Raw genomic sequence first — 20,129 nt, forward strand, 5'->3', positions numbered from 1 at the left:
TTAAACGTAATTGTTACACCTGGTAGAGCAGCCACACTGATCATTTTATTAAAGATGAAAGAATTTAGACAGTTTGTAACTCTCAGTGTTCGTTTGACTTTGGGACCTGTAGTGGAGTTTGGACCCGGAAATGGCTAATGACATCAGACTTAATGACTGGATTATGTGGAAAAAAAGAAGAGGGGCAGACTTTCCAAAGACAGCAAGTGTAGTGGTACAGGGCAAGTACACAGTTAGACGGGTGAGCCGGATTTAAATGCATTTGTATCGGGGGAAAAGTGGAGAAACAAGTGGAAATATAAAATGAGCAGCATCTTGGCCGCATTTCAATCATATTAGAAACTGCAAAGCTGAGTGGAGAATCTTTTCAAATTAGAAGCCTGCTAAAGTGATATTCATTTTTATTTTCAAACTTGTCCAGCTTCAATCTCATGTGTGTTCCCCCTAGTAGTATTAAATGCATAAAGGCTTTTATGAAAACACTGATTAAAAAAATTACGTCCTTGAAAAAATGATTGAAAAAGATAACATTTACAGTTCAGTTTTGAATATTACATAATAATATTACATAATAATGATAATAATAACCCTTAAGTCTTTTGATCTGCTGCTCACCACAAGCAATCCCCAGCTGCAATCACAGCCTGGAAGATGGTGAAAGATGTACCCTTAGGCCCCCTCCTCGATTCAGAGATGGTCTTTCCCTTTTCACGTAAAAGGCCTCCTTGACTCCGCTCTCTAACCAGTGTTCCTCCCTGTCCAGGATGTGTACATCCTCATCATTAAAAGAGTGTCCACTGGCCTGTAGGTGTAAATAAACTGCAGAGTCCTGGCCTGACGAGGTAGCTCTTCTGTGTTGTGCCATCCGCTTTGCCAAAGGTTGTTTGGTTTCCCCGATGTATAAATCCTGGCAATCCTCCTGGGCACTTAACAGCGTACACTATGTTACTCTGTTTGTGTCGGGGGACCCGATCCTTGGGTTGGACCAATTTTTGGTGCTTCAAAAGCCACACAGTGTTTAGAAAAAATGCATCTCAGCTGTTCCGATACTCCTGACACATACGGGATCACTACAGGTTTTCGCTTAGGCAGCGGTTGTCCTTCTCTCCTGGATTGCCTGGAGCTTTCTTTTGCCTCCTTCCCAGCTTTGACAAAAGTCCGGCTGGGATAACCACATTTACTCAGGGCCTTCTTGATGTGATGTTCTTCTGCTTCCCTGGCCGCTGTGTCTGTGGGAATGGTGTTCGCTCTGTTGTAGTGTAGGTGGTGTTCCAGTGTAGGATAACAACGCCCTCTTTTCTTCTTCTTCCATATACAAATTAGCCACGATCAGTGTTGGTCAAGTTACTTGAAAAAAGTAATCAGTAACTAATTACTGATTACATCCCCCCAAAAGTAATCCCGTTACTTTACTTATTACTTATTTTCAAAAGTAATTAATTACTTAATTACTTTTTAAAAACACGATTTACAACCTGAATAGGTGATAAAGCGATAGATCTTTCAGCCCAATTCTACTGTTTCTGCATAATCCATCATACAAAATGTAATCAAATGGAAAAGTCTCTTTTTTTTAAATTTGTTTTATCAGTTTTAATCTTTTAACTTTATGCATCAAGCAAAAATTTAATTATATGCAACATTCTCTGACTTGAAGAAATTAGTTTAACATTTAAACCTATTGTCTGCACATTCCAGCACATAAAATAAAATATTTTTTGTGTTTACACTCAGTCTTTCAAATACATGCAAGTAAAACACAGCAGAAAATAAATAAAATCAAAGATTAGCGGTCCTGTTGCTCTATTTTCACCTGTAAAGCAGGACTAGGGTAGGTGGAGGTGTGCTCTGGTGCAGGTGTGCCGCAGCAGTCAGTGGAAGAATCCGTGAGTTTCTCTGTAAATTTCCCATTATGTCGTTGCGCACTCGGTGCTTGTTTAGGGTTTTTTTTTCGCTGTAAAAAGAAGTTTTCTTCCCACGCACAACGGACACTAATGTTTTTGTCACTTTTTATGGAATCAAACTCAAAGTAAGGTCAGTACTTCCACGCTTTAAACGCTGCATGCTCATACTCTCTCCCGCACTCGATATATTATCCATTGTTAATCTGCACACAGCTGTTGTCACGAACGTCGCACTCGCTTACGTGTCATGAGACATTCCCGCAAAAAAATCACGGTTTTAGTAACGCAGTAACGCAGCGTTCCTATGGGAAAGTAACGGTAATCTGATTACCGTTTTACAATAGTAATCCCTTACTTTACTCGTTACTAGAAAAAAGTAATCAGATTAACAAGTAACGCGTTACTGCCCATCTCTGGCCACGATGAATGAAACTGGGGAAACCATGGCACACCCATGTTTCTGCCTATAGAACTGACCCTTGTATGTGAAGTAGGTGGAATGAAGACACAGTTCCAAAAGCAAAAACACTTGGTCAATGCTGAGAGTGGTCCTGTTGCTGAGATTGGGGTCATCCTGTAATCTCTTACGAACTACCTCCAACGCTTCCGACCAAGTTGATCATACAGACAATCTGTCTTAAAGGTGTAACCTGTTTATATATCTTCAGTAAAGCATACAGACTTGGTGTAGATTCCCCTGGGTATAGCCTGTGGTATGAGGTCTGGTCGATAGCCTTGTCTTGTTCTAACTGCTTCAGGCAGTCTATCATCCTCTTCCTGTAGTCACTTCCTGGGTCTTGTTTCAGGGGCTCATAAGTATTTTCGTCACTGAGCAGTGACAAAATTTTCTCATGATAGACTTTCTGGTTTAGCAATACTGTGCACCTACCCTTGTCTGCAGGAAGGATGATAATGTTGTTGTCATTACTAAGGCACTCTCCTCACCATGGAAGAGAGTGCCTTCCCCTCCTCCATGGTGATGTTGGATGCTGGGGGCTTTGCATTGCTGAGACAGGCCAACACTTTTGTCCGTAGTTGCACTGCTTCCACTTCTGCAATATTGTTGTTTCGAATTGCTGTTTCTGTGGCTGTGATCAGTTCCACTAGCGGGATTTGTCTCGGCGTGACAGCAAAATTCAACCCTTTAGCAAGGATGTTTTTCTCTGTTTGGGTGAGCTGTCTGTCAGACAAATTCTTCACCCACTTGTCCACATCCTCGATGTCGCATCCTTCTCTCTTCTGGCCGCTGAGGACACTCAACGTAATGTGCTGTGGTTTCCGACGTACAACAAGTAAGTCAAACTTACTTGTTGTACGTTGTTAGCAGCAGTGTTGGGTAAGTTACTTTAAATTAGTAACTTAGTTACATTACTAGTTACTTCTATCAAAAGTAACTCAATTACTTCAAGTTACTCGTTACTTTCAGAGTAACTAGTTACTGGGGAAAGTAACTTTGGTTTTACTCAGAATTCTCTTGTTAATGTGTTGCTTCCGTAACTGGATACCCGGCAAGATTGCCAGTCTTCTAGCTTGCTTACTTGCCACAAGTGCACTGTGCCACCTACCAATAGAAAGGAAAAAATAATGTGCACATTTCCACAAGAGAAATCCCACGCCTGATTCTATCCTAGCCTGCTTTTTACATCCAACACGAAAACTGCAGTCGTGGTGCTTTCGATTGTACTCAGAACTCGGAAATTCTGCCTTCTGAATAGGAAGATGTAGGTAACACCAGACTGCAGATGAGCTGCATACAGGGCTGGACTGGGACAAAAAAATCGTCCCGGGCATTTTGACTAGAGACCGGCCCACCATTATAGGAAAAATCATAAAGCCTTTGAATGAAAATAAACACTGTTGTGACTGTGATGTACACTGTTCTGATGGTATATATGTATCAATCTATCAATTGTTTGTGGCAACACTTTGCTAGACCCGCCCCTGCACAGTTACCAGCTGTCAGCTGCTTAGAAAAGGATCCTGATGTTATTAGTCTCTCAGAAACAGTTCATAACTTCCCTTCAACTCATTCATGTCACCTAAAAGGTAAACCTGTTTCTCCATCACAGCTCTGATGATTCAGTAAGGACATCTCCTGGTTTCATCTTCATGTTTCCCTCTCATCACATAACCAAACCAATATCATAACCAGCAGGTTTACAGCTGTGGCTCCAGCCAACATCAGCTGATACTAGAAATTAATATTAAATAAATTCTAACAACAGCTGATCAAGCTTAAAAGTGCTGCTGTTGTTTACCGCGACATCCGCTGGTTTCCTCTTTCGGTGCAAAGTGGGCGATAAATAAACAAGAGAGAAAAGCCAATCAGCTGATCATTGATCAGTTTCATGATTGAAGTAGAAACAGGAGAGGGAGGGTGAGAGGATGAGAGAAGAAGAGGCAGCTGTGCGGCATAAACACAGAATAACTCCAGCTTTGTGTCTTTTTCATTGTAGCTGAAGTCTGGGAGAAACTGTTCCTTTTCACCTCAATACGAAACCCGTAATATTTTCTCTGAATACGAGACGATTCCGTTTTTTACATGGCGGTTGGCAACTCTAATAATTAACCTTATGAACAAAATAAAGTTCAACATCAGTAACATAGCACCACCCAGCTGTATAGAAACTCCGTCATGCTAGCTAGCACGCAGTACGAAAAAGTCAGCATAACGAAAATAAACTCCATTTAAACTTGGTTCATATCTGACCCAGATAGACTGCAGGTCATACAGTGGGGCAAAAAAGTATTTAGTCAGCCACCGATTGTGCAGGTTCCCCCACTTAAAATGATGACACAGGTCAGTAATTTGCACCAGAGGTACACTTCAACTGTGAGAGACAGAATGTGAAAAAAAAATCCATGAATTCACATGGTAGGATTTGTAAAGAATTTATTCGTAAATTAGGGTGGAAAATAAGTATTTGGTCACCTCAAACAAGGAAAATCTCTGGCTCTCACACACCTGTAACGTCTTCTGTAAGACGGTTTTCTGTCCCCCACTCGTTACCTGTATGAATGGCACCTGTTTGAACTCATCATCTGTATAAAAGACACCTGTCCACAGCCTCAAACAGTCAGACTCCAAACTCCGCCATGGCCAAGACCAAAGAGCTTTCGAAGGACACCAGGAAAAGTATTGTAGACCTGCACCAGGCTGGGAAGAGTGAATCTACAATAGGCAAGCAGCTCGGTGTGAAAAAATCAACCGTGGGAGCAATCATCAGAAAATGGAAGACATACAAGACCACTGATAATCTCCCTCGATCTGGGGCTCCACGCAAGATCTCATCCCGTGGGGTCAAAATGATCATGAGAACGGTGAGCAAAGATCCCAGAACCACACGGGGGGACCTGGTGAATGACCTGCAGAGAGCTGGGACCAAAGTAACAAAGGTCACCATCAGTAACACACTACAACGGCAGGGAATCAAATCCCGCAGTGCCAGACGTGTTCCGCTGCTGAAGCCAGTGCATGTCCAGGCCCGTCTGAAGTTTGCCAGAGAGCACATGGATGATACAGCAGAGGATTGGGAGAATGTCATGTGGTCAGATGAAACCAAAGTAGAACTTTTTGGTATAAACTCAACTCGTCGTGTTTGGAGGAAGCAGAATACTGAGTTGCATCCCAAGTACACCATACCTACTGTGAAGCATGGGGGTGGAAACATCATGCTATGGGGCTGTTTTTCTGCCAAGGGGACAGGACGACTGATCCGTGTTAAGGACAGAATGAATGGGGCCATGTATCGTGAGATTTTGAGCCAAAACCTCCTTCCATCAGTGAGAACTTTGAAGATGAAACGAGGCTGGGTCTTCCAACATGACAATGATCCAAAACACACCGCCCGGGCAACAAAGGAGTGGCTCCGTAAGAAGCATTTGAAAGTCCTGGAGTGGCCTAGCCAGTCTCCAGACCTCAACTCCATAGAAAATCTGTGGCGGGAGTTGAAAGTCCGTGTTGCTCGCCGACAGCCCCAAAACATCACTGCTCTCGAGAAGATCTGCATGGAGGAATGGGCCAAAATACCAGCTACTGTGTGTGCAAACCTGGTAAAGACCTATAGTAAACGTTTGACCTCTGTTATTGCCAACAAAGGTTATGTTACAAAGTATTGAGTTGTATTTTTGTTATTGACCAAATACTTATTTTCCACCCTGATTTACGAATAAATTCTTTACAAATCCTACCATGTGGATTCATGGATTTTTTTTTCACATTCTGTCTCTCAAAGTTGAAGTGTACCTCTGGTGCAAATTACTGACCTCTGTCATCATTTTAGGTGGGGGAACTTGCACAATCGGTGGCTGACTAAATACTTTTTTGCCCCACTGTAACTTCTTACCTGAAGTTCAGTTCACCTGACACTCTCGGACCGGCGGCCGCTTCGGGTCTCTCCTCCTGCCTCCCTTTTTCTTCATCCACTTGCTGGCTTCCACCACTTGCTAATGTTATTGAATCTGTGGAAGCTCCGCGATAGCCACCACACGAAGTAACGAATAACGAGCCTATCTAAATCCCAGTAACGAGTAACGCGTTCCCGGTTTTGGCATAATAACTAGTTACCGTGCTCGTTACCACAATAATAACGTAGTTACTGTAACGCGTTACTTAATAACGCGTTAGTCCCAACACTGGTTAGCAGTGATGTGAACAACGGCGTTACTAGTGGTGTTACTTTTTTCAGTAACGAGTAAACGAACTAATTGCTACTTCTATCATTACAACGCCGTTACTGTTACTAACAAGAAAATGCGGTGCGGTCGCGTTACTATTTTTCAACAAACAGACGGTTGAAGCTGTCTTCAGCTTACCACATCTTATATCAGTTGCACGGAAGTAGCTGTAAGTAATCTGGGCGCTACAGCTTTAAGCAGCTGTGCGCACTCCCGCGGGCGGCAATCACTTTCTAGCAGACAATCACTTTTTGGCACAACACCTGGAGCTAAGGGGCAAACAATCGCAAGAGTGCTGCTGTTTGACTGAGGAAGAATAAAGTAGTCGTGGTAAGCCAATCACATGACCACTTCAAGATGACAAAGCAACAAAGTGATATATACCAGTTTTTAAATTGTGTTGATAGGCCACGTAAAACCAGAGTCATGATAAACAATATATACGCGACGTTTTTTCCTCAATATTTCGTCACATCTAACATCTAAGGACAGCGCTAGCAAGCACTCTCTGCTTATGACCAAAAAACAAAAAAACCTGCCCTTTGTTGGTGGAAAAATTTACCATGTCAACCAATCAAAAATGATATGGCAACATGACATTTGGTTGTTTAAGAAGAGGGGGAAGTTTGAGGCTGACAGCGAGAAAGCGAGAGAGAGAGAGAAAGACAGCAGAAAAAGAGAGAGAGCGAGTTTTGAGATGTGAGAGATTTGTGACGTTTAGCATGTTTGGAGTGTGTAGTTAATGTGTTGTCTTGTGTAGGTAGTGTGTAGTGTTGTGGACAGTTTTGTGTTGTGTGTCAGAACAATGAGGCAACTGCTGTCTCCAGGTAAAAAACAGGAGTGATGCGCCTCCTGCTGTCAGACCTGCAGGTATCAGGCTGTGATGTTCTCCTTTATAGTGGACAGAAAATTTTGCAATGGCACAAATAATTTGTGTGGCATCTTATTGAATGCAGAACACCTGATTGTTATGTAAATAGTTTGAAATGGTTATTAAAAAAGGGGTAAAAGGTAAAGGGCTGCAAATAACTTTGTTGTTTGCAAATGTTGTGAAATATGATTCATTAATGTTTGTGGTTGTTACAGTAAAAAATATAACTTTTTCTACTCTGATTTTGTGTTTTTTGTCTAATTTTAGATCAATTGTGTTAATACAGTATGTCAAAATAAAAACATAACTGTAAATTCAGACTCGTGAGGTTGTGCTGAAAAGGATGACACCAAACATGGCAAAGTAAATAGTTTTTAAAGATGAAATGTAGAGGTAAAATCAAAAGTAGTTAAAAATGGCGAATTATACCCTGGACCCCAGAGGGTTAAACATTTTTTTAAAAAGTAACCCAATAGTTACTATTCAAGTAATTAATTACTTTTATAATCTTGTAACTCAGTTACTAACTGTTACTTTTTTGAAGAAGTAACTAGTAACTATAAGTAATTACTTTTTCAAAGTAACTTGCCCAACACTGGTCGTTAGTATGAAGGAACTGACCTCCCTGCCCACTGTTCCTTAAGTGGGCTGGTTTCATTCATTATGCAAATGTACTGTTTATAAGATTGGGGAAACCTGCTGTCAGCTGGGACTGAAGAAGTCACTTGGATGAGTGACGAAAGGTTTCTCCCACTGAAAACGCTACATCCAGATGAACAGAATCAACTTTTGGAGATTTACAGCTTTTCCTACCAATAAATACCTCACTTATGGCCATTCATACTACACAAAGCAAATAAGCAATGTACAATTAAATGATAAAAAAGTTTCTATTTTTCAATTGCTTCTATAGAAATTTCTTTTTTATGACTACACTCTTAAATATTCTATGTGAAAAAAACGCTTGCCCCCTTCCCGGATCCCTATTTCTTTTGTATGTTTGTCACACATAAATGTTTCAGATCATCAAAAATTTTTTAATTTTTAAGACTTTTAAGATTTTAATATTAGACAAAGATGCAGGTTCTAAGTGAAGGTGATTATTACTAAGAGCAAAAAACTGGTTGCCCCCTAAACTTAATAAGCGGTTGGGCCACCCTTAGCAGCAACAACTACAATCATGTGTTTGCGATAACTGGCAATCAGTCTTTTCCAGGAATTTTTGCCCACTCATCTTTGCAGACTTGTTGCTAAGTGTCAGGGTTCTGTGTGGCTGGTCGGGTTGTTGTACTCACCTTCTTCGCCTTGGGGGATGTCTGGATACCTGTGCCTCCTCGGACCCCTCACCATCTACTTACCTGATGCTCCTTCTGGCTGATTGCCCCTGACACCATTTAAGGTCTTGGTGGAATGCTATTCCTCGTTGGATTGTTGTACTATTCTCAGTTAGTGTAGCCTGGTTCTCTATTGTATTCCTCTTTGTGCCACCTGGTTCTCTGGCTAATCGTTGTTTTTCCGTCTCCCCTGCACAGACCTCCCTGGACCCCAGCCTGCCTTCCGTGGACACAGGGAAGGCAGTAAAGACGAGTGTGAGGAGTGTCTTTTCCCCAGCCCTGGACCTACCCTAGGAATCCCTGGACCCCAATTCCCCCTCTCAGTGTACATATGTAAATATTCCACCTGGTTTTTTGAATAATCCCTGTTCTGTTTGCACAGTTCTGAGTCCTGCACTTGAGTCCAGCCTTGTAATCCTGGCATTACGGTCATGCAACAGAATTTCAATCAGACTGAGGTCAGGACTTTGACTAGACAACTCCAAAGTCTTCTTTTTGTTTATCTTAAGCCATTCATTGGTGGATTTGCTGGTGTGTTTTAGATCATTGTCCTGCTACAGAACCCAAGTGCGCTTCAGCCTGAAATCATGAACAGATGGCCGGACATTCTCCTTCAGGATGTTTTGGTAGGGAGCAGAATTCATGGTTCCATTTAGCAGAGCAAGTCTTCCAGGTCCTGAAGTGACAAAACAGTCCCAGGCCATCACACTGCCACCATCATATTTTACTGTTGGTATGATGTTCCCTTTTTTGAAATGCTGTGTTAGTTTTATGCCAAATGTAATGGGACACACCTCTTCCAAAAAGTCTTGTCAGTCCACACTGTCAGGGCCAGTGTGGCTGCCAGGCAGAGTGGACCCAAAGTGCAGATTCGAACAAAGATATTCAAAGCGTGAAGTGAAATAATTTATTTACAATGACTAGAGAGCACAGGCACTAATGAGATGTGCGGGGAGTTATTTACAGGGGAGTGCGTGGGGGGCTATATACAACAGTACGACAATACTATTTAGAAAACGTAGAAACTATGGCTAAACAGAGAAAATTATAAATAAGAACTAGAGCAGGGATCTATGACTGTGAATACAGACTCCAAGCACTTGGGGGTCATGGAGATGATTATGCAACAGGGTTCCAGGAAGCAATTCATGATGCTGACATGATTAGGCAGATTGAGAGCCGGAAGACAGAAACTTTGGTTGCAGATGGAGGCATGTCACGAGAGGGAGGGCAAGACAGTGTTGGTCCAGGTGAGGGTTAAGGATAGGATCCGATTTCATAAGTCCAAATGTGTTGGCAGAGAGGCAGGCAGGTCAGAATGAGACTGGAGTCTGTGGCGGAGGTTTTGCGAGCAGACCAGCGACCAGGTTATGAAAAGCCACGGGCACAGGTGAGTAATGATTCATGGACTTGAACTGGGTAGCAGACGATCTGGTAAGGAGTAGTAGTCAGCGCTGGCCTTAAGTACTGCCACGATAATGAGATCCAGGTGTGGCTCCAGGGAGGAAACTAGGTCAACTCCACCCAGGAGACGAAACATGAACCTGTCGGAAAAACACTGCCATACACAGTGACACACACAGTATTTTCTCAAAAGTCTTGGGGATCATCAAGGTGTTTTCTGGCAAAACACCTTGATGATTCCTTTGGATCTTGGCATGATGTCTGGCTTTTAACAAGCGTTTTCTGTTCCTTTTCCTCAGCAGTGGTTTTCGTCTTGGAACTCCATCATGCAGGCCATTTTTGCCCAGTCTCTTTCTTATGGTGGAGTCATGAACACTGACTTTAACTGAGGAAAGTGAAGCATGCAGTTGTTTGGATGTTTTTCTGTGGTCTTTTGTGAACTTGGAAGATTTTTTGCTGTGCTCTTAGGGAGATTTTGTTCGGCCAGTTACTCCTGGGAAGGTTCACCACTGTTCCATGTTTCCACCATTCGTGGATAATGGTTCTCACTGGGGTTCTGATGCTGTACTCCCACAGCATTAGAAATGGCTGTATAACCAGATCTATCCAGACTGACAGATCTCAATTACTTTGCTTCTCAATTGTTCCTGAATTCCTTTGGATCTTGGCATGATGTCTGGCTTTTAAGGATCTTTTGGTCTACTCATCTTTGTCAGGCCGGTCCTATCTAAATGATTTTGTGATTGAGAACAGGTGTGGCAGTAATTAGGCCTGGGTGTGGCTAGGGAAATTAAAGTCAGCTTTTCAAAAGATGTGATACATCACAGTTAATTTATCTTATAACTCACGAACGTATAATTTATCTTATTGCTTTTTCAGTAAGGCCCATGTCGGTTTGAATCTTTTCCCCTTAATAATAAGTACCTTCATTTAGAAAACTGCATTTTGTATTTATTAGTGTTATCTTTGTATAATATCTCTGTCAAATTAAATTTGTTTGATGATCTGAAACATGAAAGTGTGACATACACACACAAAAAAAGGAAATCTGGACAGTAGCCAAAAATGTTTCACACCACACATGTCTGCAGCATAAGTTACCATGGCAGTGCATTGTGCTAAGAAGTAAAGCACTATTGAAAAAACCCACTGTCACATTCAGGTTTAGTAACCATGATCTACACCTAAATACACAACGTTTTCATGGGCAATAGAAAATTATTGTCCCCAGAGGATTAGACTTAATCACTCAATCATTGATTGAACAGTGGCATTGATTAGTATGGAACAGAATGTATGAGGCAGGGATTATTAATATTATGAACTACTTCAGTGGGTTGAACTATTCATTTACTTTGTCAAATATTTCTAGGTTGATTGGATGGAATCTCCATGTTTGTTAGAGGCAGAGGCATTTAAACCAATATAGATAGATACACTTGATGGTACAAAAGCAACCCATCACAGGAATAAAATGTAATCGCTTTGATGTTCCCCAAAGTTCTCATTCGACATGCAACACCATTGAGCAGAAATCAATTTCAACTGGTTCCTTGGTTGACAATCAAATACCAACAAAGTTTCAGTAATGACATTCAGTCTCAACTATATTTCACCAATTTATCACTACAGTTTGTGTAATTAAATGCTAAATTAATCAAGTTAATATCATATCAACTTTAGTTCAAAGAATGATATAATACACTTTTTTAGTCATATCTCTTAATAAAAATGATAATATATGTTAAACTCATTTGATATTACATCATTGTATGATTTTTCCCCTTTGTTTTATACAACACTGAAGAGAACAGTACTCTGCAACTTAGGCTGGTGCCCTTTAGATACCAGTGTGACCACACACAGTCACACACACACACACACACACACACACACACACACACACACACACACACACACACACACACACACACACACACACACACACACACACAGTCACCCATTGACAAAAGGTTAACAGATCTACACAGATGCAACAGGAAGTGTAATCACCTCAATTATTCCACCACAGGTGCCTATTGGGCAAATCATATGACATTTCCACAGTCTTTTCATTTTGTGAAATGGACATGACGGATCAATAATTATAATAGAAGGAAAAGAAAGTCTCTGCTTCTTTGATGACTGCCTAACTGGTAAAAGCATAGTTGAAGAGGTGGCAAGAACTATTATTCTGAGGAGGGAGAATAAAAGTGACGTCACTAACATGGAATTAGTGAGAGCATTTAAGAACATGTGCTGGCTGAACAGCCTAAAGAACAAAACTGTATAATTTCAAAATATGAATTGCAAAATATTTATTTGATCACAATGGCTATATCTGTGTTGGGTGATAAATAGAATTTGATGACTGCTTCACTGTATAAACAAAGGGAGGAAGGATTGTTCATAACAATTACTGATGCAGTATATACACATACATATTTACATGTCCAGAACAATTTCCTTTCTGTGTTTAAAAAAAGAAAAACTACATAAATTACTGTATATGACATAACAGTTAAAAAATAAATATTGTAACTCACTGATGAGGCTGTGTGTTTTGGTGATTTTATTTATGTGTTTACTTGTTAAATTAGAGCAGGATAGTATAAATAAGCGATAAATTAATAAATTAGAACTCTTTTTCCTGCATCTAACATAAAATACTGAAATAATTACTTTCTAGTCTGCATGCTTCAAAAGATCTTGCCTGCCCCCATCAGGCTATTAATGAAATAACAAAAAATTTAAAAGTTATGCAGTCACTACAGTGTCTGGCTTGAACACCACCATTATGTCATGGTCAATGAGTTGGAGACTGGAGACTTTTTATTTATTTGTCTGTTCTGATTTAAAGCCTTCCCTTGGCTATTGTTGTAAGTCACTACATCATAGAAATAGACCACGAGATGAGAAAAAAGAATTTAAAAAAATCTCTCTAGTTTTTTTTTACAAGCTTTTATTGGATTTTTTTTATTAAAATAAAGTCACTACCTACCTATCATTGTCAATGATAATATTTAAATCTAATTTTTACTCCCTTTCCCCTTGTTTTTTTCTTGTGTTGATCCTCTAATGCATGTTTCTGTCCTAAAATGACAACGGGTCTTTAAATTTCCATGTATATTGTTTTCATGTTTCCATGTATATAATTGGCTTCTACTTTTAGGATTTAACCTTCAGTTACATTTATGACATTCACCTATGAGACAACATATTTATGGATGACCGGTACTGCTATTTGTCGCCACCCTTTTGTATTTACTCAATGGATTTTTAGGCAGTCACTACCCTTTTAGATATGAATCAGAAGCTATGAATGGGATTCACTGCACTGCACAAAAGCAACTGACAAGGATTGAAAATCAGGGAAACAGAATTCATATAACTTTGTTTACTGTATGTGTTATTATTTGAAAGAAACAAAAAATGACTACCTCTTTTCTTTCTTTTGCTATTTAAAGCACTTGCATTTTTTTGTTCATTTGCTTTTTTTGTAATAATAAAACACTTCTAAACTCATAAGGTAAAGCACACAATATAAATTGGACACAGCTTACATTCTGGAGAATTGAAATGACACAGTGGACAACTACAAAACTGTTTTTCCAACTTAGTTATTGTCCTTTTACATGAGGTGTCCACAAATTGATGGCACCTTTATCACAGATTTATTGCCTGTGTCCTGGCTAAAACCCATGGGTGTAAAGAAATACTGGAAAAATAATGCTTGCTAATGGGAGGGGAATGCTAATTTATGCAAATCAATCTATCAGCCATTAATGGACATTTTTTATACATATAAATCTGAGGTTATCTTTTTCTCTCCTCTGTTAAAAGGAGTTTTCACCTTGAATCTGTAGGGGAGGTGTGTTTAAATTAATTGCGTCTCTTGTTCATGTTATTGTGGGCTGTTTAGGTTCCAGTGAGAAATACGTTACTGCAAACTTCTGGGTATGTTAATAGGGGACAATAAAATACATTGGGGACATAGCATCTGATGTGACAGAGCAATTAGGGCTATGTTTTATGAGTGTCTTGCTGTCTTAAAATGTGGCCTACACTGTGGAGGATTGCTAATTTGGAAACATCCTTAGCCATATCCTAAGCATTGGAGCTCCTAAGAACATAAATTGCTGGCAGTCTTGTTATTCTCTTTAACATTTTGCTGGAACATGCATTTCAGGGCATGTTTGGTAAGATTATTTCATATTTTTTCTATTCAAGAATAATGCATTTTTTGCAGGAAAGTGTGTTGTTTGCTGTTGTTGTACTGTCAAAAGTTTTTTTTGTTTCATTTTTGTACAATTTGTGCAGCAGCAGCTGCACATAGTGTGCTGATTATAAGCTGATGTTTTACCATCTACAGAACCGTGGACTGAAGCCTCACAAGATGTGTTCTCCTATGAAAGTGATCTTGGCAGACTCCCATAAAATACAGGTATCTCTCAAGATTAAAGTACTTTTTAAAAATGCAGTTTCCATTATTTGGGATTTTATTAATAAAAAGGGAAACATTAGGAAAAATCTGTGAAGAAGCAAAAGCAGGAATTTTCATAGTAAAGTTTGTTAAACCTTTTACAGTGTGTGAGATAATGTGAGAAACTACATCCTGGCATTCATGTAGATGATATGTAACTACATGTAATATTGCTTCAGATCAAGTAAACACCTCCATGGAAAAGGCACTTCCAGCAGCAACTGCCTCTACCAGCAAAATTAGGTCAGGAAACTCTCAAGGAACATGGCAACAATGCCTAGCAGGGAGTTTATTGCCCCAGCAATCGGTTAGGTCTGCCAGAAATGACATCACAAGTACTGGCACCCAGTGTGCATTGGTGTCTTTTCAGCTTACGTAGCATGGATGGTGCGGCTGGCACGGCTGAGCTTCAGGCTTGAATGTGAGATTGGGTAGGTCCCTAGAGGCTTTTTAAATTATATATCAATGAAGAAGTATAGGGATTTCCAGATCGCATACAGAGAGGTTGCTGCAAAAGTTGTAAAAGACAAGCTGTATTACAGAAAACTGTTTCCTGTTTGGGGTTCTACTATTCTCACTTCAACACGAAGCACTGTTTTGTTTTTGTTTGTGAGACCTGTCTTTTAGAAACAGATATAGGGTTGAAGCATCAGTAATTGTTACTAGGCTATGTTAGGCAATGACCAACATGTCAAACATAACTGTGGCATGAGGCTTTCAAACTGTTGCTTTGTGCCAGGGCAAGCCTGATTCCTAGAGGCTTGAGCCAATATCCTGATGCCAGATATCACAGGACAAACTTAATGCTCTTATATCAGTGCCCTGATGTGTTGTGGCTTTTTTGGTGAAACCTACATAGCTTGAGATGGGAGATTTTAATCTAGTGGCTGATGGATTAATCCTGTTTCGTTTAGTCACACCAAACTTGGAGTATGGAAGTGATCTTGCCTTCTGAGGTTTGACAAAAAAAAATCAGTGTGGCTTTTCCTGAAATGTTTTTACGTATGCAGTGAAATATATATTTGATATATCATCATAGATATTTTGTGCGGTTTAGCATTTGCCTTATGTGTGCTTTTCCCAGTTTACTACCTTTTGCTGTCATTTGATATGTGATGAATTTCACTCTGTAATCTTGTCATGGCAGAACAAACCCAAATAATCTGTAGGAGGCAGACAAGACTGTAATCCTCTACCCAAGAGGCAATCAATCCCTCTACTGCCCGTTGGATGACTCTACAAAATCATTATAAACATTACTTGCATATAAGACTGAACTTTTTTTTACAACCCAAGGAACATTTTAAGATATAAATAGATGCTTCGTTCTGTTTTGTTTACATATATATATATATATATATATGTCCTTTTTTGCATGTATAATTATTTGTCTTCTTGCTTTTTAAAGGTAATCACAGTATCACATTTAGTGTCAAGAACTAAGACAGAGAGTAAACTGTTTGGGTTTCTAAGATGCTAATGACAGTTGACATTTCACTGACATATCAGTCCACAATAACTGCAGTCTTTTGTGAATGAAAACTCAGTTTAAAATGGGTTTTGAGCTTCAGGGAACATACCAGATTAGGTGAAGGTGAATTTTTCCACTAAGGAGCTGAAAGTAAATTTCACTCTGCCATTTCTGGTATTGGTCTGCCTTTGGATGCTATTTTATTCACAAAATTTTGTTTGTGTGGTGCAACTCCCCAGGCATTTTGAATAACCAACAAATACATGTTTAATAACTTTGCAGGATTTTCGTGTTGGTGTGTAAAGGTGTTTGGAGTTCTGGTTTTCTCCAGTGCATACAGTGCAAATGGTCCATCTATTTTTCTCATAATCCTGAACTCTCTGAAACCTTTAAACACATGTTTATAACAAAAATGTCTGGTGAGTACCTGATGATGCATAGAGGGAACATTTTGTAGCTAAACTTCAAAACAGATTGTACACCAGAAAATTTATTAGTCTTCTGTTAGTTTTGCAACTAAGGGTTCATTGCATTTACAATTACCTGCCAGAAAACAAACAAACAAAAACACAAAAAACTGTTTTTACATCTACCTCATGAAGGCATCTCAAGGATGAGACAAAAAAGGATAATGTTTTAAAGGTTTTAAAAGGCCATGGGATGCCATTATTTTCTTATTACTGGGCAAGTATCTCCATGCCATTACAATAAGTTACGTCAGACTGTAGCACAAAAAAAAAAAAAAAAACATTGAATCATTTGACAGTAATATGCATAACCTGCCTACCAGATCAGAAGTATTATAAAGTGAAGGTGCAGACTGCTATCATGCTGGCCAATTTAACCCCTGCCTGTCTGGAAAACTTGTTCTTTTCCCGTTATTGCCTAATGGAGCATATTTAAGTATCAAGTTGAACATGGTGGTAGTGAAGATGAAGACTAAGACTTGAACACAGCTCTGGCTGAGGTGTTTGAGGTGGAGATAGGGACAAGGCAGGTTGCACAAGAGAGTGTGAAAGGGAGAATAATGGACAGCACAGTTCTAAACCATGTGAAGCGGAGGTTAATTGGTTCAAGTGTGTGTGTGTGTGGGGGGGGGGATGACTGGACTAGAATAATGTCAATTTTGAGACTGACAGCGTGGGAAAGTGGTAGACATGTAAACAGGAAAGCAGCTGAACACCCAAGAAAGCAGGCAGATGAGTGATTACAGATCTTCCTCGTTGAAGCTACGCATAAGCTTCATTTTAAAATATCAAAAAAAGTTGAATCTACAAAAACTTCAAATTGGAATACTTTTGTTGTTGTTGTTGTTGTTGTTGATTGTTTGACTGATTGGTAGTCCTATCTTTTCATGACTTTCTCTGCCTGCTCCATAAGCAGTATCTACATTTAATTCTTCCATCTTTGGACAAAGTAAATGCCTTGGCTACAACAGTACTTAGTATAGCAGTAATTGAATCTTTACAATCTTTACAGAAGTCTTGGGTACTTTCTAGTTGTTTTTTAGAGAATACATTTGCATGAAGACTCATAGTTTAATGGAATGAAAAACTCAAAGTTTGAGCAGCCATTTGTGTCATGTACTGTTACAAAGGATTTACTTTTTATTTGAAAAATACAATAAAATTAAAAATACAAATCAAATGTATGTATGTATCATATATTTCATCTCTGTGTGTTAAATATAACATGTTTAACTAAAAGATAAGAGTACAACTTCAAATAATGTGGTTTACACAATGCAGAATATTTTAAAGTGAAGAGTGAATGAGAACGGTTTAACTGGATTCAGCTGAATTGAACATTCAATATATATTAGCCTAAAATCTAAATATAAAAAAAACTAATTATAACTATGAATGTTAGATGTATATTTTTGATCTAAAGGACTGTTTAAAAATTTCTAAGACAGCTGTAACCAAAAAGTCTGGATGTTCAACTATCTGAATTAACCTGTTTCATTGATCACAGCAGCATCAACAAAGAAAAAGGCGCTTTTGTAATTCACAATGATTTCTTTTCTGTAAGATCAATTTAGGCTATTTACTAATTGTAACGGAAATGAGTTGACCACTATTGTCATAAGCATCCATTGAGGCACAGTTCCAATCTCACTGTTTTTATGCTGATGGCTAATTGTTGGTCTGATTGCTTGGCCTTCCAGTGCTGTGGTTTCCATGCTAATAAGCTAATTATTGAACAACAATGTAGTCTCAGATAATTCAATCACACTAGCCACTAATGAACATGGTGTCCAATAAGAACTTGATTTTTTAATTCTACGTGCTTCTGTACTTGACAAGATTCACTGCTCATTTGAGTGTAGATGTAATTTTATGGTGAGGTTAAAAAACATGCCCTGTAGTCAAATGAAATTTTAACATTTCAGAATTTGGCTTTGGAAAAGAGCTTGGATTTTATCCATGTAGTGTATTAAATTTATATATTACTATGCATTGTTTTTTAATACTGAGGCAAAAACGATTTGTTATGATGATCTTGCTTGCAGCAGCCAGGGGAGGAAACCCAGGCGCACTAATCCTCAGATACCAAGACTAGCAACTGGGACATGGAAACGTCACCTCTTTGGTGGGGAAGGAGCCTTAGCTAATGTGTGAGGTTAAAAGGTGCCGGCTAGATATAGTCAGGCTCACCCAAAAGCATTGCTTGGGCTCTGGAACCAGTCTCCTGGAGAAGGGCTGGACTCTGTCTCAGTCTGGAGTTGCCCTTGGGGAGAGGTAGTGGGCTGGGGTGGGTATCTTGGTATCCTCTCGGGTTGCTGCCTGAATGTTGGAGTTTTTCACAGTGGACGAGAGGGTTGCTCCTTACAAAAGACAGTTCAAAGTACCCAGCCTTTCTGGAATCCACACAATGTTCAAACATAAGGGTGTCCATAAGTGCACATTGCACCTGGACACCATAGGCTGCAGTTCAATGACTGCTTTTGTAATCATATTATCAGATCGGCAGCTGTATGTTCTGGACAGTGGGGTGAGCTGTCAATTGATCACCATCTGGTGGTGAGTTAGATTAGGTGGCAGGCAGGATATTGGATGGGCCTGGGGCCATTAAACGTATAGTTAGGGTGTGCTGGGAACGCCTAACAGAGGACCCTGTCCACAACATCTTAACTCCGGCAGAGCTTAATGGACCATGTTCAGCATCTCCATTGCTTAAGCTGCTGCATTGAGCTGCGGCCGCAAGGTGGTTGGTGCCTGTTGTGGTGGTAATCCCAGAACCAGATGGTGGACACCAGAGGTAAAGGCAACCATCAGGCTGAAGAAGGAGTCCTATCGGGCTTGGCTAGCCTGCAAGACTTTGGGGGCAGCCAGTAGGTACCAACAGGCCAAGCAGGACGTGCTTGGGCAGTGGCTGAAGCAAAAACTCGAGTGGTTGGTGGTTCGATCCCTGACTTTCCCCAGTCTGCATGCCAAATATCCCTGGGCAAGATACTAACCCCAAGTTGCCTCTGATGCATTCATCGGAGTATGAATGTTAGTTGGAAAACACTTAAAAGTATAGAAGAAAGTGCTTGTGTGAATGGGTGAATGTGGCATGTTGTATAAAGAGCATTAAGTGCCCTGGGAGAGTAGAATAGCACTATTTAAGAATCAGTCCATTTACCATTTCAGAGAGGCCATGGAAAAAGACTTTCAGACTGCCTTGAAGACATTCTCGCAAACCGCCAGGCCGCTCAAGAGGGGAAATTTGGTGTTCTACCTGCACTGTGTAATTTGCGGGTGGAGCGCTTCAGACTTCAACTGAGGATATTTTGGGGTGGTGGAAGGAATACTTCGAGGACCTCCTTAATCCCACTGACACGTCTTCTGAACTGTTCCCTCGGACAAGCTAGGGGAGGGGCCAAGGGAAGGTCTGGGCTTCTTTTCTTAGGCTGGAAGAAGAAGGATCGATGCATATACGAACTACCAAGACATAGGCAACTTTTTAATATGTTAAGTTACAGTCAAAGTAGTGCTCTACA

General features: G+C 40.0%; 1 pseudogene; it reads right to left on the minus strand.

Moving 5' to 3' along the window:
• Nucleotides 1-637: 637 nt before the first annotated feature.
• LOC146658617 (uncharacterized) lies at nt 638-8,846 on the minus strand (annotated as a pseudogene).
• Nucleotides 8,847-20,129: the final 11,283 nt, after the last annotated feature.

This window comes from Rhamphochromis longiceps, linkage group LG11, assembly GCF_057381845.1.
Source record: "Rhamphochromis longiceps isolate RC_006_pf linkage group LG11, R_longiceps_female_GT1.1, whole genome shotgun sequence".
Taxonomy (NCBI): Eukaryota; Metazoa; Chordata; class Actinopteri; order Cichliformes; family Cichlidae; genus Rhamphochromis; species Rhamphochromis longiceps.